The following is a 26,260-nucleotide window of genomic DNA, read 5'->3' as shown; positions in this document are numbered from 1 at the left end:
TTCTTGTTTTCCCATCTGGGGATATCCACGTGGCCTTGTGGGTGTCGAGGTGTTGGAACCTGGTACTGCTCACTACCATATTTATTGCCGCTGCACAATCGTCCTCATTCCGTTGTCAGATGTTAACTCATGAAGACTGAACTTACCAACCGTGGGACCAAAGATATTTTCCCTCCCAATTTTAGCATTAAAATTTCCAAGAACAATCTTAATGTCATGGAAAGGGCAGCGGTCATATGCTCTCTCTAGGTGCTCGTAGAATATATCCTTGGTCTGTTCATCTTTCTCTTCGGTCGGGGCATGGGCGACGTTAAAAAACTTTGCTTTTATACGATCAGAAAACAAGAAATCAAATTGATCATGTTGTGATAGATGGAAGACATTCATCGAGCGTGTTGGATGTACGATCGTTCCGAGGCGCAAACATTGATTCGGACCACTACCTTGTTGCAGCAAAGGTACGCATCCGCTTAAACGTAGCAAACAAAGTACGAACAGACACAACACGAAACTTAGACATCGGTAAGCTGCAATCACAACTGATAGCCACAGCATATTCCACTCAACTAGCCCAATTGCTTAATCAAAGCACTTCTCATCCCGATAACATATCAGCGCAATGGCGAAGCATTGCCCACTCCATGCAAACAGCCGCAAAATCCATACTTGGATACCAGAGACCTCCACCAAGGAATCCATGGTATGATCAGGAGTGTCGTGCTGCCACCGAAGAGAAAAATGCGGCATATAGGGCTACTTTACAATCCGTAGCAACGCGTAGCGCACGAGAGAGATACAGGGAGAAAAAGAGAGAGGAGAAACGTCTTTTCCGCAGGAAAAAGAGAGAGATGGAAAAGCGGGAGTGTGAAAAAATCGAGATGTACAGGAGCCAGAATGAAGTCCGAAAATTCTACCAAAGAGTCAAGCATCAAACTGATGGCTTTGGGACAGGCACATCCTCCTGTAGAGACCAGCAAGGTAATTTGGTAACTGATACAGATAGTGTACTCAGGATATGGAAAGAACATTTTTCAAAACTGTTGGTATCTAAAGCAGCGAAGACGAGGAAGATACCACAGTCCCTATCCCAGAAGATGGTATTGAATGTATACCGCCCAGCCAAGATGAGGTAAAGACAGCAATAAATCGGCTGAAGAATAATAAGGCAGCAGGATCCGATGACTTACCAGCCGAGCTGTTCAAAACCGGAGGCGACACGCTGATAAGGTGTATTCATCAGCTAGTTATCAACATCTGGCAGGAAGAACGACTACCCGACGATTGGAACCTGAGTATGCTGTGCCCCGTCCACAAGAAGGGAGATGAGACTGTATGCTCTAACTATAGGGGCATGTCAGGGATATTGTGCGAACGACTAAAGCCTATGGTCAACGAGATAATTGGACCATACCAATGCGGCTTTAGACCTGGCAAGTCCACCATTGACCAGATATTTACCCTGCAGCAAATCCTGGAGAAGACCCCCGAGATGCAGATCGACACCTACCACATTTTTGTCGATTATAAAGCAGCCTTCGACAGCCCTCTACGTTCAAAGGTATTCCAAGCAATGTCTGAATTTGGTATCCCCGCAAGGCTCATTCGGCTATGTAAAATGACTCTACCTGACACAAGATCTTAAGTTAAAATAGGAAAGAACCTCTCCGAAGAGTTTTGTACCAAAAGAGGTTTCAGGCAAGAAGACAGCCTTTCGTGTGACCTTTTCAACATCCTGCTAGAAAAGGTTATACGAGAGGCAAACGTCAAAAGAAGTGGCACAATCTACACCAATAGTCACATGTTACTTGCTTATGCTGATGATATAGACATCATGGTCCGATCAGTAAAAGAAGTAACTGATACCTTTATGGAGGTCGAAGGATAATCTGCTAAAATGGGTCTGGCGGTAAACGGTGAGAAGACCAAGTTGATGGTGTCGACGCGCAATGCGTCCATTGAGCTCGGACCGACTGTGGAAGTTGGTTCCTATAATATTGAGGTAGTAAAAGACTTCGTCTAACTCGGCACCTCCGTAAACACAACAAACGACATCAGTTGTGGAATAAAAAGAAGAATTGTATTGGCCAACAGATGCTACTTTGGTTTAAGTAAGCAGTTTAGAAACAAAGCCACATCTCGTCAAACAAAAATAACGCTCTACAAAACACTGATACTACCCGTGCTGATGTATGGTTCCGAAGTCTGGGTACTTGCGCAAGCGGACATGGCAGTGCTTGGTGTGTTTGAGAGAAAATTTTTTCGAAAGATCTACGTACCAATCTGCGTTGACGGTGAATATCGACGTCGCATGAACCACGAGCTGTATCTGCTATACAACGACATCAATATTGTTAAACGTATTGAGATGCAGCGATTGCGTTGGCTAGACCATATCATAAGAATGAGCGATGATGAACCCGTTAAAAAGGCGTATAAATACGGACCGCTTGGCGGTGCACGCAGAATTGGCAGGCCAAGGAATAGGTATTCCAGAGTGCGAAGCAACAAATAGAGAGAAATGGAGATCTTTTCTTAGTTCGGCCTATGGAACAAATGTTCTGTAATGGGCCAGCTAAGTAAGTAAGTAGTACTCCCAAATCCGCTGACATATCGTCAACTGCTTCTTCTTTCTGGGCATTATTTTAACCGCAACTCCTTTTCTTTTTGTGTTGTACTGCACAAATGCTTCGTCATAAACATGATTAGACAGTAATAAGTATAGTTCCAAAACGTATGAGTAACGTCATAAAATCTAACGTGTGATAGTACGTATACGCAGTTTGTTCACTCAAATTATGTGGGCCATTCCATATATGTATGTATATAGTTCTATACTTTTTAAAAGTTCTGATGCAACCTCATAAGGTCCATCCTATTTCTTTTCATTTTAATTCTTCTAAAAAAATTGGAAAAAACTAAAATAAAATATTCCCATCAAAATAACCCTCTCCATGTTTACCCTTTTACACCCATTGGTATTGTATTGACTTGCAAATGTGTATTCGTGGTTTTCTACGAATTTTCGTATGCTGGCTTGATGCAGCTAATTGTTTTAAATGTTTTTTATGGTAAACCTCAATACCGATTTGTGTTTATTGATCTTAATTTGCGATTTAATTGGAATTATTATGTAGATGGAAATATGAACTAGTTTTGCATTCGATTTTTGTTGTTGTTGTGGCGAAAAATGAAACTTATTACCAACTTGTTAAAATAAATCGTCGAGTTGTCAAAGTTTTTACAATCCGTTAAATATGTCATACCATTCATTCAAACATTCATACATACATACATACTCTAAAATGCAAGCCATAGCCAACAAGGGTATGCTCTGCATGGATTTAATTGATGGATTGTGGTAAATGTAAATATGACCAATTTAAATTAATACGACTGGCGACAGGTAGGTTTCGGTGAATGCAAAGATTAGGACATAACAAAACATGTCAGTGTCTGTATAAGGTATGTTGGAGGAAATAATTTGTGTTTCAAATAATTTTTACAATTTATTGTAAGATACCTTGAGGACTTCTTGATGTACTTTTATCAAATAAACTCCCCTTAAATCAACTTTTCTTCCTTCCTTTAGCTTACCTCAATTGAAAAGCATTATCAAAACATGTAGAATTCAACACAAACCATGTACGATTTGCTGCTTAACATTTTTCACAACATTTGATTAATTTTGCATATCCAACTATAAAATCATTCCAACTGCAACAAAAAAAGAACCAACCCGAAAAACGATTCTAACTCCGCCATTTAATGTAACTTACAGCACTACTTTACTACATAGCTATGGACATGTTTACAGCAAACTTTATTTATGCTAAAACCACACATAATTCATACAACTGTCATTGAAAACTAATTTGTTTAATTCATTTCTATTTTGTCGTTTTTCGTTTTTGGTCTGTCCGTCCGTCTTGCTCGCTCAGTCATGTAGTAACATTTAGTTAAAATATCATGATCATGTGAATTCTGAACAAAAAAACTAAATACCCGTACAAGATGTTGCAAATGCAAGCCAGCAGACTAGGAGACTAAAGCTAGTCGGACTGCCAACCAACCAGCCAGCATTTTTGCCCAGCTATTAGCGCAGAAATAGCAAGGGAACAGACTGGCAGAGCCTTCAACTAACTTAAAAACAGAAACGATGAAACATTCAAAGCTTGAAATGGCAGGGAGGACAACATACAGACAACTGGCAGACAGATATAGCCAGACTGAAAGGAGAAATCCCAAATTGGAGTACAAACAACCTGCTTCACTTTATGTCTGTCTGAGTGTTGGTTTGTGTGTGTGTGTCTGTTGTACAATCAGTGTCATGGCAAATGGTTAACAACAAGAAAACTAACAGTTCAAAAACTGACAAATAATATGCAACGATGAAACGTTACCTTAACCAGACAGAATCCTCTCTAGTTTTCAGTAATGCAACACAAATACACCCACATACACATGCAGACAAACATACATATGGCTGTGTATAGACGATGAGAACCTTAACAAGCAAATCTTCATCCTTGGTTTATAGCCCATAATCCATGTGGCAAAAGGAGTCTTTCACAACCAGAGAACACAAGTTGAGGAGCCTGGTGACTGGTGGTAATGGTGGCGGTGTCAAAACTGCTGGTGCTATGAAAATATGACAAGTTGGCATAGAAGAAAAATCATGGCAAAGAAAATACCAAATCCAAAATGATATCAGGAGAGGCCTATATAAAACACAAAAGAGAGTAGAAAACTTTTCGGGAAAAACTATCTACCGAAGTCTTTACAAAAATATATTTCATCAGTCAGCTTTCGTTGATAATTGAACTTAGATTAATACTAGGTCAGAAAAATAAGTTTGGCCAGATCATGTGAATTCTCAGCTAAGTAGTATATTCTTTTGTATTTATAATAAAAAACATATGTTCAAAAGCTATTTCTTACGTAAAACAGTTTGTCATGTGATCTTCTCAATATCCTGCTGTTATCAACTTATACCGAAAACACTGACATCACGAATAGTGTGTCCAAAACCGAAACCGTCTGGACGAAGTCCCTTACTACCTCAAAATTGTAGGAACCAACGTGAACAGTTGGCCCGATCTCTATGGGCGCATTGCGCGACGACACCATTAACTTTTCAGCAAGTGGCAAGTGTCGATCTGCATCTCTTGGGTCTTCTCCAGGATTTGCCGCAGGGTAAATATCTGGTCAATGGTGGATTTGCCAGGTCTTAAGCCGCATTGGTATGGCCAATTATTTCATTGACCATAGGCTTTAGTCGTTCGTACATTATCCCTGACACTATATTGTAGGCAATAGGGAGAAGACTTATGCCGCTGTAGTTAGAGCATACAGTCTTATCTCCTTTCTTGTGGATGCTCAGGTTCCAATCTTAGTGTACTCGTTCTTCCTGCCAGATGGTGCTAATGATGAATACACCTTATCAGCGTGTCGCCTCCGGTTTTGAACAGCTCGGCTGGTAAGTCATCGGCTCCTGCTGCCTTATTATTCTTCAGCCGACTTATTGCTGTCTTTACCTCATCTTGACTGGGCGGTATACATTCAATATCATGTTCTGGGATTGGATCTGTGGTATTTTCGTCGTCTTCGCTACTATCGGATACCAACAGTTTGGTGAGTTGCTCTTTCCATATCCTGAGCACACTATCTGTATCAAGCGTGCATGATAGAGCAAATTTTTAATTTGTTTTTGTTTTGTTGTTTCGGCTGTGTGCATAGAGTGGACAATATTTTGCCATTGTGCTGATATGTTATCGGGACGAGGAGTTCTTTCATTAAGCAATTGGGCTAATTAAGTGGAATATGCTGTGACTATCTGTTGTGTTGCAGCTTACCGATGTCCAACTTCCGCGTTGTTTCTATTCGTCCTTTATTTGCAACGTTTAGACGGCTGCAACAAGGTTGTGGTCCGAATCTATGTTTGTTCCTCGGAACGATCGTACATCCAACACGCTCGATGAATGTCTTCCATCTATCACAACATGATCAATTTAATTACTTTTTCTTTGATCTGGAGACAGCCATGTGCCCTTATGAATATCGAGATGCTTAAATCTGGTACTGCTAACTACCATGCCTCATACCGTCATTGTCAGATGTTTCACTGTGGAGACTGAATTTCCCGACTGTTGGGCCAAAGATATTCTCCTTTCCTATTTTGGCATTAAAATCTCCTAGAATAATTTTAATGTTATGTGCAGGGCATCGGTCATAAGTTTCTTCTAAGCGCTAGTAAAATATATGTATCTTTGGTATGTTCGTCCTTGTCTTCAGAATTTTGCTTTTAATCGAATTGCAGCGAATCTTTTATTCACTAGGTGAAGCTGCAGACCAGATGTTTTAACCTCCTGCCAACTACAAATCCGCAACCAAACTCATGCTTTGTGTCAGGGCAGCTATAATACAGTGCGTCACCTTTTGGCGTTTTGTGTCTATTTGTATCTATTTTTTTGGCTGCGCAACCTGCTTCCTCAGGGGAATGCGAGATTTTAATACGCTAAAATAACCCCATTTCATCGTTCCACAATCAGTACGGTACCGCCGTAAGAAAGCATTTCTTCGTAGGGTGGGAATGGTACTACTGACCCCCTAGTGTTTACATCGTTTTTAGATCCCATCTTGCTGCTTTAATTCCAAAATTATGGATTTAATGCATCCACATACATAATTCCAATACTCTACATATTTGCGGCTTGCTATAAGGATGGCTTCGGTTTTATGTTCTGCTAATTGCAGTCCAGATGAGTTAAGCCATGGCTTTAAGACTTGAATGGTGGCTTCTGACACTGTTTTCGCCTCTTCTATGGTCTTTGCATCAATCACCAGAGCTATATCAACAGCAAAACCGATAATATTTGACCTTTCTGGTAGGTTTATTCTTAAAACACCATCATACACAATGTTCCATAGCAGCGGTCCCAGATCCAATCACTGTGGTACTCCTCTTGTGTTTTTTGACTCCTTCTGCCTGTATCGTATATTAAAACCCTTTTTCGAAAGTAGCCTTTTATTACAGCTAGTAGACAGGGAAGGATGTTGAGGTGAATGAGGGCCTTCACAATATCAACGACCTTTTTTATAGCCTCCACCGTTGATCTATTTTTCCTAAAACCAAGTTGTCATTCTGATAAACCCTCGACATGTTTTTGTAGTCTATTTCATATAACAATATCCAGAAGCTTTCCAAATGTATCGATAATAAGTTAGGACAGATTGATGATGGTGTGTCCAACCAACTTTTGTCTTTTCCATACGAGTATTGATGGGAATTTTGACACGGCTATCCGTTAGCTTAACAGGTGGGTATGTGAAGCCTCCACCCGGGTCGAATGTTTCCCAGGATGTTACCTCTAGGCGTGGAAAAATATGGTATGTCTTGAATCTGTAGAAGACTTTTGGAAGGTACTGAGTTACCCTAACCTCATATAAGATTCATGTTTCATAATTTAAGATTGGCAATCTCTGCAGTACAAAAACGTCTTGTGAATAAAACCGAATAGTCAAAGTTCTGTTCCCATACTTAAAGTTCTGATTTGCAGAATTTGTTCATACAAATATTCAAAACATTATGCTTTGTTGCATTTTCAAAGTTCAACCTGAGTAATTTTGAATGATTTGTTTATAATGGTAATGGTGTTGAACCAAAACTTGAGCTTCGTTCTAGGAACCAAATAGAGGCAAGCCAAAAAAAAAAATATAATTTCACATCTGTCTACACATCATGCAAATCATGATTAATAAACAACAAATGTTGAAGCATTACAAAGTGAATCCAATTCTAGTTAATCCAGCACAAAACATGTACATATGTATAAGTGTTACATTATAGCTATGTGGAATTACTTATATGTATGTAATGTGAAATATTTTGCAAATAATTTATTGAAATCCAAGGAAACTCATCTTTCTTTGATAGGTTAAGTTCCATGAACAAATTCCAAACGTTTCGCTTTACGAAATTGGAGTCGAAAGTGAAGACCTTAGTTTTCATATAAGAGACTTTATTCCAATGTTCCGTTATGTTATATACATATAATGCGTTTATGCATATGGTAGCATGTAGGAAACATTGTGTGGCAATGTAGAGCTCCAAATGGTTACACTTGGTTATGTATATATTCATATTTGTGTATGTGTAGTAATGTGTATGTATATAATATGTAATTATGGTTTAGCATAGTGCGGTTTGTGCTTTGATAGTTCAACATAATTGTTAATTATTTAATTTAAATGTTTTTTCCGTTAGTAACACAAACCACAATACTATATTTTGTTGAGTGGTTAAATGTAAATGGTTACAAAAACCACTAAATAATTTCTCATAGAATAATGGAAAATAAAAAAATTATAATTAAATAACCATACATTATTTGCGGCAAATAAAATTGAATATTGCGGTCGCACTATTTGCAACCAATGCACTATAGGTAATTTGCCCTGTTTTTGAGACAAAAATTAATAATAGCGGAATTAAATGATTTTTTTACCTTTTTAAATTATTTTTGTGCAAAAGTGAGATAAAACAAAGATTTTTACAGATAAATTCGGATATAAGGAACAACGGTTATAAGCAACTACGTATATAACAAACAAAGCTATTTTTCCAATGCCATTTTCATTAGTTTTCTTATACACAACAAACTGATGAAAACGATCACGGTAAAGAGTAATACAAATTTTGTCCCCGCGAACGAATTGTTACTACAGTTTTGTATATTTTTTGAATATACGTTAATAAAGACGAGTTTAGTACTCGTTTAAACCGTATCTATGATTAATATGTAATAGAGAGACAAAATAAAGCTTACTACTGCCACACCGTTTATAGAAAACCACGGATATACCGAACAATTTGTCGCCATTACTTATTTTACTTGCAATGAAATTGTAAACAACAATATTTTTTACATTTATTATTTATTTCCTCAAACCAAACTTCCACAATTTTATGACTTTTTATTGAGAAGTAACCTAATAAAATCTCATAAATATCAAAAAACGGGCAAAATCGGGTTTTGAAACCTAGTAATACCAATGCAGAAGACTTTCAGTAATGTGTTCTAGGTGGCTAAATCACGGTCAAACACGGCCAATTTAGTAGAAGTCTATATGAAGTGTGTTTAAAAAAATAAAATATTTATTTCTGACTTTTTGTGTTTATTGTTCGCTACCCAAAATGATTAAGCTATATTATATATTAAATAAATTCCTCTCGCAATTGCCAATATATTCCATTTTACATATATTTATATTTGGTTTATTTTTCCGCGGTTTTAAATACATTGAAATATGCCTTACAATATATATTTTTTAGTTCTTCTTCGAAATTCTCACTTTGACTGCAATTTAAACCGCGATAATACCGCTATTTTGAAATATATCATTCATATCAATAAATTTTGACATGTTCTTTTTTCAATGCCAACTAAAAAATTATTATTATTAAAAGTTGTAAAATCGACTTTTTGCCTCAAAAACAGGGCAAATTACCTATAGTGCAATGCAGAATAGTTAATTTTTAGTACGAGTTTTTTTAAGAGTGTTGACAAGTTGGACACATTCGAATATAAAGAGAAGAATACTGTGCATTTTTTTAAGGATTTGTAGTCCTTGAAGATTTATTTGGGGATTTCTGAGTGAAATCGGGCACATTTTCAAAATGAGGTATTTGATTTCCTTTATGTTTTACTGTGGTGATGTTGCTCGCCTGCAAACCATTTTAGTATACTTTCAGACTTTTTTTGGACTAAAGGTTCCAGGTCGCGCCTTAAAAAAGTCGAATTCTATAAAAATTATATGCAAAGAAATACTCATAACTTTTTTAATCTTCATAAAATTTTTTGTATTTTTATTTATTTATCAGCTATCTAATAAAAAATATAAAAATCTTGCACAGTGGATTTGGATGCAATTTCCGCGATTTAATATTTAAAATATAATTTTATCAATAATGTTCGATTTTCTTGATTTTTATACAATCCACCATAGGATGGGGGTATATTAAGTTTGTCACTACGTTTGTAACTACTCGAAATAATCGTTGTAGACCCCACAAAGTATATATATTCTTGATCAGCGTGCAATTCTACATCGATATAGCCATGTCCGTCCGTCTGTCCGTCTGTGGAAATCACTCTAGCGTCCGAACGGATTGACGTAGGTTGATGAAATTTTGGGAAAGCGGGCTAAGAAGTTCCACGCTTTCGAATAGCCCCCATACAAAATGACGCGTGACGCGTCGTCGTTTTAAGGACCCACTATTAGACCCACTTGACCACAGAATTGGTTGTAATTTGGTATTTTGTGTCTGCAGGGGCCAGAAAACATTCATACCAAAGTTGGGTTATATAGGTCCACGTTTTGGTATAGCCCCCACATAAGGCCCCTTATAAAGTACGCGTCATTTTAATATATTTCGAATGTATTAGACCCATTTGACCAAAGAATCGGTTGTAAGTTTGTATTTTGTGTTTCCAGAGGCTAAGAAACATTTCTACCATAAAATGTTTATATAGGTCCACGTGTTGATATAGCCCCATAATACAATATCTCCCGATTTTCGATATTTTGAACGTTTTAGCCTCATTATCACACCGAGATGGCTGAAATTTGGTATTTAGTCTTCTTTAGGCGTATAAAACTTTCCCCCAGAAATTTGTAGGTATAGATCCACGCCATCATATAGTCCCCATAGAACGGTACCTACCGAATTTCGGTATTTTGAAGGTTGTGGCCACATTAATCCACCGAAATGGCTAAAATTTGTGGTGGAGGGTATAAAAAGTTTGGCCCGACCGAACTTAACGCTTTTCTTACTTGTTTTGTATTAAACTACGATTAATTACAAAAGTTTTAAGTCCTATTTGGTAGTGGGATTCGAATATTTACTATTTTTTCTAATAGTTTTAAAATTGGCCAATGAAGTTTTTTCTATAAACCACTGTGCCAAATATGTTATTTTACCAAAAAATAATACATTGCATTTATTAACATTTGTTTTGGGATTCGAATATAGTAGTTATTCTAATTTTTCTATTTTTTTTTTAATTTGCCAATGTGAATCATTTGTTATTTTACCAAAAAAATTAAAAAAAAATATATATTTTTTCTACATTTTGTTGTTGTTTTATTTAGGAATTTATCTTAAACATCTTAAAAAATTCTTCATTTGCTTGAGATAAATTCCTAAATAAAACAACAACAAAATGTAGAAAAAATATATATTTTTTTTTAATTTTTTGGTAAAATAACAAATGATTCACATTGGTTTAAAGGAAAAATTGTATTGACAAATTAAAAAAAAAATAGAAAAATTAGAATAACTACTATATTCGAATCCCACTACCAAATAGGATTAAAATTTTTCTAATTAATCCTAATTAATGCAAAACAATTTCAAGAAAATCGAAGAATACCATCATTAATAAAATTTGATTTTAAATATTAAATCGCAAAAATTGCATCCATGCCCACTGTGCAAAAATGTTTTCTATTCTTTTATTAGATAGCTGATAAAAAAATAAAAATACCAAAAGTTATGAGTATTTCTTTGCATATAGTCCATATTTAAATTCGGCAATTTTCCTTGTGGCATTTGCCAGTTTGTAGGAGAAAGAGAGTGTTGAGAGGCAAAGGGTTAGGTTAGGTTATAGGATGTGCAGCTGCTGTAGGTAGCAGCCACTCCACTCGCAGACCTTGTGGTCCATTGTGATCATCCTGGGTTTGAGTAGTGTTGAAAGTTGGTATGTAGTTGACGGTTGTAGGTGATGGTTGTAGGTGAAGTAAGAAGTTGCAGATCCGTTGTGGTGATGAGGAGATTAGTTTTGGATAGGAGAAAATAAATAGAAAGTGAAGAGACAGGGGAGAAGTAGAAAAGGTAATAAGAGTGTGAAGGAGAGGAAAACATGATAAATTGAAGGTAGATTAACTAATATACTTAAGTTAACCCGCCCCATGGCCATTTGAGTCCTCTGCAGTATGTTAGTAAGGCTGTGGGATCGGAAGAGGAGAAGTAAGACAGGGATTCCGCCATGTGAACGCCAAAAAGCCTGTGCCTTTTGGCACGCAATCTGGGACACAGACAGAGAATATGTTCAATTGTCACCGTCTCCTCCACGTCCTCGCACAGCCTACAGTAGTCACTGCCGCTGTTATCCCATTTGCAAGTCATAGATCTAATGTTGCAGTGACCAGTGATGATCCCAACAACAACCCTGGTCTCCGACTTGCACAACGAGAGAAGGGAAACAGTTCTACACGCCGAGATTACCGGCCAGATTGACTTTGCAACCCGACATCCAGGAGCATCTAGCCAAGTTCTTTTGGTTTTCCCAACGTAGAACCTGGTGAGTTTGTCTATGAAATGACAAAGCGGAGGTTTCACACCAACCTCCACTTGCATGTTGGTTGATTGTGATCCCCGCATCGCCAGTTCATCCACAATCTCATTTTCCTCAACACCACAGTGACCAGGTACCCAACAAAATCTTACTGACATACCGCAAGTTTTCAAGATAGACCTACAATCTCGAAAGATCCTAGACTTTATAGTGAAAGACCCTACTGCTTTTAGCGCTGCCTGGCTGTCAACATATATAGTGACTGCCCTGTTTGCTAAGTCCGTCCTTCCCACTAATGCCTCTAGGGCCTTCAATATTGCAACGACCTCTGCTGGAAAACACTACAGTTGTCATTAAGTTTAAACGAGTACTTAATGTTCAGTTCGTCAGAGTACACACCAGCACCAGTGCCATCTTCCATCTTCGACCCATCAGTGAAGATAGATAGGCTATCCATAATTGGTCTGCACTGAACCCATTCATCCCTATCGGTTATTAAAACGTCAGGTATAGTGAAGTCAAGAGTTGGTAAAAGGGTTAACATATACCTCACCTCTCTCTCCATCAAACTGACAATTGCCGCAAGGAAAATTGCATAATATAAATATAGACATAGTTTTTACAGAGTTCGACTTTTTCAAGGCGCGATATCTCTGGATATCTCTTTTGGGTGACGTAGGGGATGGAAGATACCAAGGAACGGTCCTGACCGGATTTAACATGGCAAAGCCCAGGATTTATCTTGGTCCCTCTTTCATCTCAAGTGGACACTGACCTCCCCGTGGTGTCACCTGGGGAGCTGCTTTAACACCCGTTAAAGGTAGTGAGCTAACATGTGCCGCGCGTTTACCCATAAGAACGTTAAAAACTTGGCTTTGGGCGTCGAGTTAGTAACCCTCCCCTAGAAAAAGAAGCCTACTATGAAAAAACGAAAGAAATGAAAAACAAACCCCTCTAAAGTTGACGAACCCCGCAAGCGTTTTAGCGACCATGATAGCGATGACGACGAAGATACCATAGATCCAATCCCAAAAGGTGGTATTGAATGTATACCGCCCAGCCAGTATGAGGTAAAGACAGCAATAAACCGGATGAAGAATAATAAGGCAGCAGGAGCCGATGGCTTACCAGCCGAGCTGTTCAAAACCAGAGGCGACACGCTGATAAGGTGTATGCATCAGCTAGTTAGCACCATCTGGCAGGAAGAACGCGTACCCGACGATTGGAACGTGAGCATCCCATGTCCAGTCCACATGAAGGGAGATAAGACGGTGCTCCAATTACAGGGGCATAAGTCTGCTCCCTATTGCATATAAGATAGTATCTGGCACATTGTGTAAGAGACTAAAAACCATGGCCAATGAAATATTTGGACCCTATCAGTGCGGCTTTAGATCGGGCAAATCCTCCATTGACCAGATATTTACCCTGAGACAAATCCTGGAAAAGACCCAAGAAATGCAGATCGACACCTTCCATCTTTTCGTCGATTATAAAGTAGCCGTCGAAAGCCCTATACGTTCAAAGGTGTTCCAAGCCATATCTGATTTTGGTATTCCTGACAAGAAGACGGTCTGTCGTGTGATCTTTTCAACATCCTGCTGGAGAAGGTCATACGAGACGCGAAGGTCAAAATAAGTGGAACAATATACACGAACAGCCATATGTTACTTGCTCATGCCGACGACATCATGGGTCGATCGGTAAAAGAAGTAACTGACACCTTTGCAAAAGTCTAAAAGGAATCTGCTAAAGTGCGTCTGGCGGTTAACGGCGAGAAGACCAAGTTGATGGTTTCGACGCACAGTGCGTCCATAGAGATCGGGCCAACTGTTGACATTGGTTCCTATAATTTTCAGGTAGTAAAGGACTTCGTCCACCTCGGCACCGCCATAAACACAACCAACAACATCAGAAATACGAAGAAGAATAGTGTTGGCCAACAGATGCTACTTCGTTCGGAATAAGCAGTTTAGGAATAAAGCCACATCTCTTCAAACAAAAATAACACTATACAAAACGCTGATACTACCCGTGCTAATGTATGGCCCGAAGCATGGGTACTAGCGCAAGCAGATAAGGCAGTGCTTGGTGTGTTTGAGAGAAAAATTCTTCAAAAGATCTATGGGCCAATCTGCGTTGACGGTGAATGTCGACGTCGTATGAACCACGAGCTGTATCTGCTATACAATGACATCCGTATAGATAAACATATCGAGATGCAACGATTGCGTTGGTTAGGCCATATCATAAGAATGAGCGATGATGAACCCGCTAAAAAGGCGTATAAATACGTGCCACATGGCGGTGCTCGCAAAATTGGCAGGCCTAAGCTTAGATGGAGCAGACAAGTGGATGAAGAGATGAAAAAGCGCGGTATTCCAGAAAGCGAAGCAATAAACAGAAATAATTGGAGTTCTTTTCTTAGTTCGGCTTATAGAACAAATGTTCTGTAATGGGCCAGCTAAGTAAGTAAGATATCTCTGGAACCTTTAGTCGAAAAAAAAACTGAAAATACCGCAAAAATAAAGAAATTTGAAAACTTCATTTTGAAAATGTATCCGATTTCACTCAGAAATCCCCATTTAAATACTGCAACAATCGTAAATTTTAATATTCTCAAAACTTTTTAAAGGTATTCAATTCTCTAGGATTTTCTAGGACAAGATAAATTCCAACACCGTTGTTGTTATTTTTGCTGATGAACTTCACGCGGCTTTTAGTGGCTGAATTTGAAAAACTTTCAAAACTTAAATGTGAACTGTTTCAATAATTGTTTCTCAAGTACTTTAGAGTTTTTGTAGATTTCAAAGATATGAGCGTGATCTCTTTAAAGTCTTTTTGAATCTGCAATTTTGATTTTTTTAAGAATATGCTTCAATGTGAACTTATGAATCAGGTATAAATACATAAGTCCTCATTATAATATAAATAATATTCATTTTAATTAGAATTCTTTCCGAGTGTTAAAAGAGTAACCCATAGAAGTGACTAGACGGACCATAACTCCCTGTTGTTTTTATATGATGCAATTCTTCCCTCAAGTGTCCCATAATTTTTCAAAACTTAAAAAATAAACACTCCAAGAAATCTCTATACAAAAAAGAACTCATTTCTCTTGGTCAAACTTATACGCCAAGTTAATTGACTTAACAAATTACTCTCATTTGCTGAAATAAGGTCATTAAGTCCCAGCTAGAATAAATAATTAGAGTAGGAATAAATGAATTTCGTAGCCACACAGGAGCCAATAAATGCAATCACACCCCTTCCACACATCCACTTCAGGAAACATTAAAAAAGCCACACACAAAGTTTTACCTCACAAAAGAAAACCCCCAAAAGAAAAAAATCTCAAATTAATTTAATTATTTTCAGTCATTGAAATGCAAAACTACTCGAACGCCAAACGAAAGGAAAGAAGCTACCAAGCGTATGCACAATATCGGCCATGTAATGCTGCTGCATCACATTTTAAGGTGATGGAGGCGGAGGATTTTTGGGAGGTGGAGGCCATTAGTGTCATTAGCACTCAATTATGCTGTGAACGTTTGTTTTGTTGATGATCTTCTACTTCGTTGCTTGCCACAACAACAACAAGGAGAAGGTGAAAATTGCCTCAAGTGCCCTACAAAATAAAAAACAAAAGGAAAAACAAAACAAATATCAATTTTGGGAAGATACTCTCCTGTCCAAGAAGAACACACACAGCACCAGCAGTAGTAGCATCAAGTTATGCAGCCTTATTGTCTGCCATTGAAACAAAACTAACAAGTCGCCTCCTCATCTCGTTTGGCAATTTCCGAACTAAGAGAAACTTCAGCATAGAATGCAATGAAAGGAATGGAATTTTTGGCGCGTGTTTGAAACATGCATTAAGATGCCTCCTGCCATTGGCCATAAAAGGGGGCGTTTTACTGGAAGGTAGATTGAAAACTTAATTTGAGACCTTCTAATTAACTGAATGATAAATTTGTAGGTTTTGATGTACTGGCGATACCCAGCACAAACTGAACAAATACAATATAAAGGACACATATTATTTTTCAGTGTTCGGGTCCTAACACAATGATCGGAATTTACATGGACAGTAGAGATTAAACGAAAGTATAGACTGCCTTTGAATTACTTTGGAATACGAGTTTGAATAAACATTTCTGTTCACGAGGACCTACCTACATTATTTATTAAAGGCCTATTTAACTAACGAGACCTTATAGCAGGTGTCAAAAATTGAGGATCATTCTAATTACGTTGTCTTTTTTACTGCTTGTTGTTTTTACTCATGATCTGCAAATCTGCATCTGGAATGTTTGGACTCTTTCTTGAGAAGGTGCAGTTAACGCACTGGCCCATGTATTTCCGAAGGACAAGGCTGATATTAATTACTGAGCTAGAGAAAATACAATGGATTGGGAAAGGCGCCACAAAAACACCTAAATGTGACTACTGTATTATGACGACCATGATATAAAGTTCGAGTTTGGATGCGAATTTGTAGTCGGAAGTAAAAACCAATAGGGAACAGACTTACTCTCCATAATATGAGCACACAGACTTATTACTACACTTCTAGGAGGGACAGAGAATGCTCACATTCCAAACATCAGGTACGTGTTCTTTCTGCCAGCTGATGCTACTTAGCGTGTCGCCTCCAGTCTCGGCTGGTAAACCAGCTTCTGTGGCTTTATTATTCTTCCGGCAGTTTATGGCTGTCTTTACCTCAATACCATCCTCTGGGATTGGATATATGGTATCTTCTTCGTTATCGTTAGTACTGAATACCAACAGTTTGGAAAAATGCTCCTATTTTCATATTCTGAATACAATATCGTCTCTACAAGAGGATGTGCCCGTACTAAAGCTATTAGTATGATGTATCACTCGTTGGTAGTATTTTCAGGCTTTACACATTTCGATTTTTATACCCTCCACCATATAATGTTGGCATTGACCGCAGTCATATCCAATTGAACCGAAACTAACAAGAGCCGTCTGTCGAGTCGATTCGTTCGTTTCCTGCGATTTGTTCGCTCCCTGCGACTCATTTGCTCCCGCCAGTTCGTTCGCTCCCTGCGACTCATTTGCTCCTGCCGATTCGTTCCTTCCGTTGCTCTACCGCACTCGACACTTTTCTTTACAGAGTAGCACAACCGATCGTCACATAGCCGAACACCATCACTCAGTCGTTCGTCACCAAGCAAAACACGGTCACTCAAGCGATCGTCAGACGAATACTATCAGACAACCGAATAACATAACTCACCCGATGGTCGCCAGCCAAATTTGCTGTAATTTGGTATTTAGGGTTCCCAGTAGTCAATAGATGCCTCCACTAATAATTGTAGACGTAGGTCCACTTTTGGGTTTGCTAGTGATGGTTGAGTAGCTCCATATGCCACATTCTTCTCTCCGGTAGCAGCACGACACTCCTGGTCATGCCATGAACAATTGGGCCAGTTGAGTGGAAAGTTCTGTAGCTATCTGTTGTAACAGCAGTTTACCGATGCCCATCTACCGTGTTGTGTCTGCTCGTGTTGAAGCAAAGTAGTGATCGAGTCGATGTTTGCTCCTCGGAACGACCATACTTCCCATCAGTTCGATTAATGTCTCCTATCAGTTACAATGTTATCGATTTGGTTTCTTGTTTTTTGATTTGACATTCTTAAATCTGATGCTGCCAATATTTGAATTAAAATCGGCCGGAATAATTTTATTGTCATGGGCATCATACCGGTCATACGTATTTTCTAAGCTCTCGTAAAATACATCTTTAGGTTGCTCGCCCTTGTCTTCGATTGTCGACGTTTTGGTATAGACCCCTAACGTGTACCATCGGAATTTAGGTATTTTAAAGACTTTAGCTAAATTGTTGATCGAACTACCTGTAATTTGATATTTTAAGTCCCCAGTGGCCAAAAATCTTCTCCGCCAATAATTGTCAACACAGGTCATTGTTTTGTTATAGCCCTGATATAACAGAACCTCTCGATTTTCGGTATTATGTAGCATATAGCTACTTTATTCTTCATATTTCTGCACAGAATTGTCCACATTTTAGTATTGTTTGGGACTGATTGCAAACAAATATACCGTGTAGGTATCAACTTCCACAGTTGGTCCGAGTTATGTAAACACATTGTGCGTCGATACCATCAACTTGGTCTCATCGCCGCTTACTGTCTCTTTCGACTTTTTTTAAAGGTATTAGTCCTGCAAATATATGTTTGTGTGCGAACAAATTATATGTTTAGGTGCAAACAAATTATATGTTTGGGTGCAAACAAATATTTGTTTGGATGTAAACAAATACAAATTCAAAAGCCACAAACAAAAAACAAACACATGCACCAGTGGGCGCTTACTGAGAGCAAGGGAGCGTAAATTTCAATGTAAAACACATTGAAATATATGCTCACTTGCTCTCAGTAAGCGCTCACTGGCTATCTCTAACATATACACACATTTATAAATGGTGGTGGTTTATTGAAAGGCATATAAATACCAAAAAGCAACAACAGACACATAGATACATACAAAAATTCAAAATTCATTGTAATAAATAACAGACTTTAATAAAAGAAAAACTGAATGAAATAATTTATAAAAAGTCACACTTTTAAAAATAACAAATTATATAGAAACATCGTTGACCGCTTCTCCTTAGTTGTGAAATAAAACACATTTTCCTCGAAGTTGAAATCATCAGCGGGAAATCGGCATCTGGAATCAAATGATTATATAAGGTAATAAATAGGTACATCCATATTTCAAATATACATATGTACACGCAGAAAATTTATGTTAGAAATATGTTTGGATCCAAACAAATATATGTTTGGGACCAGTTGCAAACAAATATGTGTTTGGATCCACACATAATATGTTTGGGTCCAAACAAATATATGTTTGCAACATTTTGTAACATATCTCAATTTGATGATTTTTTTCATGTGTGGAGAGAGGATGTTTGTCAACGAGAGTAATAACAGTGAGTTGTTGTGTGTATTTTATAATAGAAGACGTAGAAGCGAAGAAGGAGGCGTCAAACTCGTGTGTTTCTTTCAGGCAAGAAGAAAAGAAGAAATGATATGAATTATATTTTTTTCTTTCTTCAGTGTTTTAGTTGCCAGCGTAGCGTCAAGACGATAAAGTGAGTGAATAAATCTGTGTTTTGTGTTTTCTTGAAATTGAGCTTTTTAGTAAATTAAATGCCCAATACATTTTATAATTGAATCGGAAAGTTGAATGGAATTATTTTATTGGACAAGGAAGAAATCGCATGCGCATTGGTAATTACATACATACTTATGTACATTTGAAACACGGCATATCCATATTTATTTATTACATTAGATAATCATTTGATTCTAGATGCCGATTCCCCGCTGATGATTTCAACTATGAGGACAATTTGTTTTATTTCACAACTAAGGAGAAGCGTTCAATTACGTTTCTATATATTTTTCCTTTTTAAAAGTGTGACTATTAACAAATTATTTCAATCAGTTTTACATTTATTAAAGTGTGTTATGTATTTCTTTGGAATTTTGTATGTACCTATGTGTTTGTTGTTCTTTTGCCTTTCAATAAACAACCTCAACATTTGTGTGTATACTATAGAGATAGCCAGTGAGTTCTTACTGAGAGCAAGTGAGCACACATTTCAAAGTGTTTTAAATTGAATTTTACGCTCCCTTGCTCTCAGTAAGCGCCCACTGGTGCATGTGTTTGTTTTTTTTTTGTGCCTTTTGGGTTTGTATTTTTTTCCACCCAAACATATAAAATGTTTGCACCCAAACATAAAATTGTTTCCACCCAAACATATCTTTGTTTGCACCCAAACATATATATCTATGCACCCAAACATAAATATCTTTGCACCCAAACATATATATGTTTGCACCCAAACATATATTTGTTTCCACCTAAACATATATTTGTTTGGGACTGTTGCAAACATATATATGTTTGCTGTAAAATATGTTTGGGACATATGTTAGAGAGGCCGTTTTTTTTGCGTGTATGTATATGAACAATGTATTGATATAACTACCAGTATCAAATGCGATTTCTTCCTTGTCCAATAAAATATTTCCATTCACCTTTTTGACTCTATTATAAATTTTCCAATTATAAGATGTATTCGGCATTTAATTTACTAAAAATCACCATTTATTTAAGAAAACAATAAACACTGATTTATTCACTCTCTTTACCGTTTTACTCAACGATTGATTGCATTTAGAAAACTGAAGTAAAAAAACAACATATGCAATTATTACCATTTTTTCTTTTCCTCTTCGCTTGCTACGTTGGCTAACAACAACAATGCACGAAACACATGTGTTTGGCCGCATACACGCCACCAAAGCTTCTGCGTCTCCTATTACACCATACCCACTAAACAATTTTTACCGAGATCGTACCGAATTCGGACGAAATCTCTGCACAATTTTCCATTTCTGATTCCCTATTCGCATGCAAAACATGTACTTTTTTGTGTGAACCGGGTTGCAAAATTCGGAACTTTTTATTGATGGGAATTCGAGAAGAACATTCGAGTTTCCACATGAATTCGAAAGACATTTTGTGAAGAATTCTGAGGGAAATTCTGATTATCGTAGCAATCTCGGACAACACTCTGAAGAAATACTAAAAAACCTGCAGAAAATAGAATTTTTTTCGGAAATTTGTTGCGAGGTTCTTAAAAATTTCGGAACATTTTCTAAAAAATGCAATAAATTCTTTCCGAAAATCGGAAACTATTCTGATGTTTGATTAGATATTCTGAATATTTTCTCTCAAAATTCTCAATTTTTTTCGGATATGATTCAAATTTCTCACTTATTAAATCGAACTTTATTTAAAATATTTGTTGAACTTTTTATTTTTACAATGTGGATTAAATAGCATTCGCCGCTGCTGCCCGCTGAATTGTATATTTATAAAATTATGAAGCACAGCCCTTCCTAACAAATTTTCCTTATGTTATTATTTGATTTATCTAAAATAGAAACAACAATATTATACCCAACAAAATGATCGATGCCAAAGATGCCATTCAATCATGGGTGCAAGTGATCTGGCATGTCATCTTTTTAGCATCTTCATCGATGAATTTTATATGAGCGTGGACCCCAAAAGATGCTATTCATTTTTGGATCCAAAGCATGATATTTACACCAATGCTTTGCAATGACATTATCATTACGACGAGAGTTTTAACAACGTTGGTTGTGATTTTGAGTATCCGACAACACCAAGCCTATTGTAAATCATTAATTAATTAATTAGCATAACATCCATCTCTGTAAATTCATTTAAATGTGGCATCATTTTCTTATTTCTCTGTTCTGTCATTTAAATGCAAATGTCAATTGTAAATAAATTAAATCGGCCTCTTTTAAAACATGTGCGAATTCCATTACAAAATAACTTGTTCCGCTACGTCTTTACCACTTAACAGCTGCGAAATAACTAAAACAGAAACAGCGTGAAAAAAAAAACAGAAAAAACTCTCCCTTGCCTTTAAACCAACTATCAATGAAAGTTCGGCAAATTTGTCCGCGAGAAAGAGCAACGAATCAAAATTTCCCATTAGAGTATGCGCAGATTACTCGGAACATTTTCGAAAACAAGCACAGGACATCAGAAACAAAAATCTTGCAAAAAATCAGTTCAATTTCAAAGGAAGTTTTGAGAAAATCGTATATTTTCTGAACAAACTTTGGAAAACCTCGTAAAAGAATGTAACATCAGAGCCCTCGGCAAAACTTGTACACACAGCTCTTTATTATAAAACAGCATTCCACAGCCACGAGAGCCCTGTTGTTACTCTCTTTGACAAAAATCCTCTCTCCACCAATAAAAAATATGTTCTAACATAAAAAATATGTTGGTACCCAAACAAATAAAATTCAGATGTTACAAAATGTTACAAACATATATTTGTTTGGACACATTTTGAGGTAATAAAAGGCTTCGTCTACCTCTGCACCATTATAAACACAACATACAACATTAGTTGTGAAATAATATGAAGAGTAGTACTGACCAATATATACTTTGGCTTAGATAAACAGTTAAAAAAACCACATCTCTTCAAACAAAAATAACTCTTTTTCAAATGTATGGTTCCGAAGCCTGGGTACTTGAGTAAGATGAGAACAAAGTTACAGTAGACAATTTTCCTTGCTGCAATTTTCAATTTATCGGTGAGAAGGGATACAAAGGGTTCTATATGTCTCACCCCTCTCTTCAAATAACTGAAAATTGCATATGCACTTTCTTATTGAATTCGCAAGTGCATAAATTCAAAATTAATCTAATTGACTATTGTTTATTAGAAATTCTCAATACCAGAAAAATTTGCTTTAAATATATGGTCATGACCATCCAATGTTATATCTAAGACGAAGACACTGGTTGCAATTGCGGTAGGTGATAATTTGTGGTAGATGTTTGACACTCCCCTTTACTTAAAACTTTCTAAGAAACCACCAACTGAATGATGCCAAAAACTGTGTAAATGTGTTCATGAAAATTACTTCAACTTGGTGTTGGAAGAAATGCATCCATTCATCCATTCACCCAACCATGCAATGAGCCTTCACGTTTTCATTCTAAAAACTACAGTAGTTGTTGTTGCTGTGGTTTGTTTAAGGTGTAGATATAAAATGTTTACCAGCGTTGTTGATGCTGTGGTGATGTTGCTGGTGGTGTTATTTCAGATGATGTTGGTTTGATTACAAAGAGGGACTGCTGAGTTAATTGCCACTTGTTGGTTTTTTTAGTAACTGCCAAGTGATGCCACAACATCATCATCATCAGCAACAGCAGCAATAACAAGAATACCAAAGTCAACATTGCCAACCAGTAGCAGCAGCGGCAGCATGAGGAGAAGGAGGAGTTGCAGAGAATAACGAAATTAATTTGTTGTTGCCACAACATCTCCATATATATAGTGTAATATAACATACAACAATAACAACAGCAACAACTGTGGTTGCAACAACACCCCACCAACACCAACAACATAAATGCCACAAATTGATCAGATCCTCGTCGTTAATATGAAAATGAGATGTTGTTGCTGTGTTTTTATTGTATTTTATTTAACTTGCTGATTGCTGTTGTTGTTGTTTGTTGCTGTTGATTTTGCGATTGATGCCTTAATGTTGTTGTGATATTTGGGCCTTTGACTTTCATAAAAAATGTTTATTTATATAATCAATGTAATTGAGTTTCATTTTAAAAAAGAATTTATATGCAATTTTAATTAAATTTATGGATTATCGGATTATCTGGCAATGGTTTGCCAGTTTAATTTTTGTTTGTTGTTGCTATTCTTATTTCGTTTGTAATGAAGTTGAGTATGTTTATTGCAAAAGAAAAATAAATATGTTTATAGTTCACAAATAATTATGTCATCATGTTCGCTAGGACTTGATCTGAATGTATTTATATTATATGTATGTCCATCTCAATATAAAATAATATTAAATAATGATAAAAACAAGTATGAAAGTATCGGTCAGCTGTGCCGATAAAAATACCCTCAGCCTCGGACTAAAAAAAAGAAGTAACCACAGTACTTCTGACGTCTAATGGGGGTTTTTGAATTGTAACTTGTGCCGAATGCACAACACGTTGCCATCAATTTAAAAACGACACTAGACGAGTCCTTAAACTGCGCTCTTTCAAAATTTTGTGTGGGAGGTACTTGAAAGAGTGGTCGTATATAGTCAATCAGTTTCTCCTTTCGAGGGTTGTCTTACGTACTACCCAGTTTTGTTGGTGCTTTTTGGAGCTTTTGAGTATTATTTCAGGAAGTTAATACTTTGCGCCCAAAAAATTGCATCATTGCAACAGGGCTCGCAAGAAGAACAAGTTACAAAAAATTTCAAAATGAGTTGAGTCGAGCTGTTAAACTGTTCCAAATTTGGTGTGGGATGTACACGAAGGAGTATACCGATTTAGTCCACATTCAAACCTGACCTATGCCTGGAAGTGATATTACCAAAGTTATGAGCAATTCGGCTACTCCCTTTCCAGAGTTATCGTGCGCACTATTTTAGCGTAATTTTGTATTTTTTGTTGGGGAGATATCGGAATAGTGCACCATATGACCTACCTTCCAACTTGTTGTCCTTTCCAATGCATGATAATCTACACATGGAATATCAGGACACTTTGCGATGCCGAATGTACGGTAAAGAAATGAAAACATCCAATCAATCAATCAATCAATTAAATCACATGTGCAAGTGATCTGACATGACATCAATTTAGCATTTCACTCATTCTTACGTTTTTTAAGAGTGTGACCACCAAAAGATGGAGGCCATTTCATTAATGGGTTCATCATATCTCAGAAATTCAGTCTTGGAATTCCTTCGAACTTATTGGACTGTCGAAATCTGCTTTAAAATCTACAAAAATGGTAAGTGTCGATCTGCATCTCTTAGGACTTTTTCAGGATTTTCCACAAGGAAAATTTCTGCACAATGATGTGTAAAGCCGTATTGACATGATCCAATCATTTCACTGACCATAGGCTTTAGTCGTTCACATAATATCGCAGGCACTAGCGACGTAGAATGGCTTGGAGTACATTTGAGAGCACTGGGCTGTCGAAGACTGCTTTATAATCGACAAAAATATAGAAAATGCATGGGTCTTTTTCAGGATTTGCCGCAGGGTAAATATATGGTCAGTGGAAAATTTGAAAGGTCTAAAACCGCATTGATATGGCCCAATTATTTCACTGTCCTTAGGCTTTAGTCGTCCGCATAATTACATACACACTAGCTGCTTATATGCAATAGGTAACATACTTATTCCCCTATAATTTGACCCAAAGTCTTATAACCATACGTGACAAAGAAAGCTCACTAGGGCGACCCAAATAAATAGTTTTTACAGTGTTTTATTTAACTTGCTTTGGCGTCGGTATAGTTCAAACCCAATAACTCATTTTTAACACAGTTACAGTTGACCAATCGAACTGAAACTTTGCACACTTTTCAGATTTAGATGACAATACGTGAATATGAAAACGAAACCAATATGTGTCCATTTTTTCTATAGCCCCCATATAGCGGTACAATCCGATTTCAGATGTTTTGAGGATTTTGTTTTCACTTTTTGTCCGAATTGGCTGTAACTTGGCATTTGGAGTTACCAATTGTACAGAAACTCCCCCACCAAAAATTGTGGGACATTTTCGGCCTAAATTGACTGTAATATGGTTATGGACTTCTTAGTGGTCAAAAAAATGTATTTACTAAAAAGTTAAAAATAAAAAATTATTAAAAAATTAAGTTTTAGTGTTTTATTTATAAATTCACTTAAAACTAGAAAACACGAGGTCACTAAAAAACCTTCTGGCCTAGGCAACACGCCGAGTCGACAAGCGCCATTTGACATTTTTTTTTTTTTTTTGAAATTTTAACAGTTTTTAGCCTAAGTGTACTCAGGACAGTTTGACATACGACCATGTGTTGGGTTGTTTACAGTGGCTTTATTGAGACACCTCGAAAACATGGTTTTTAAACGCTTTTACAGCTTCTAGTGGCGATTGCTGCGATTATTCGGACTCATACGCATAATTTCATGATTCGTCACCTGGATCCACCTTATAAAGGACTTTTGAAGCTCCGTCTTTGAAGCACCGCGTATTTTTTTTAGAAATTTCTTGCCACGACCAACACGGGATCCAACGAGAAAAAACCCCCATTTTTGGCGCCAAGCGTTCATGCAATATCAAATGTTAGTTGGTGGAATATATGCCCAAGGATGCCTCTACCTCACGGTACATAACATGGTGATCTTGCATTATCCGTTCACGCACGGCTTAATTTTTTCTGGCACAACGACCGTTTTTGGAAGACCCTCACGAC

Source organism: Musca autumnalis, unplaced genomic scaffold (assembly GCF_047663935.1).
Source record: "Musca autumnalis isolate F117 unplaced genomic scaffold, ASM4766393v1 scaffold_1, whole genome shotgun sequence".
NCBI classification, from domain to species: domain Eukaryota; kingdom Metazoa; phylum Arthropoda; class Insecta; order Diptera; family Muscidae; genus Musca; species Musca autumnalis.
Note: the sequence above shows the minus strand (reverse complement) of the source record.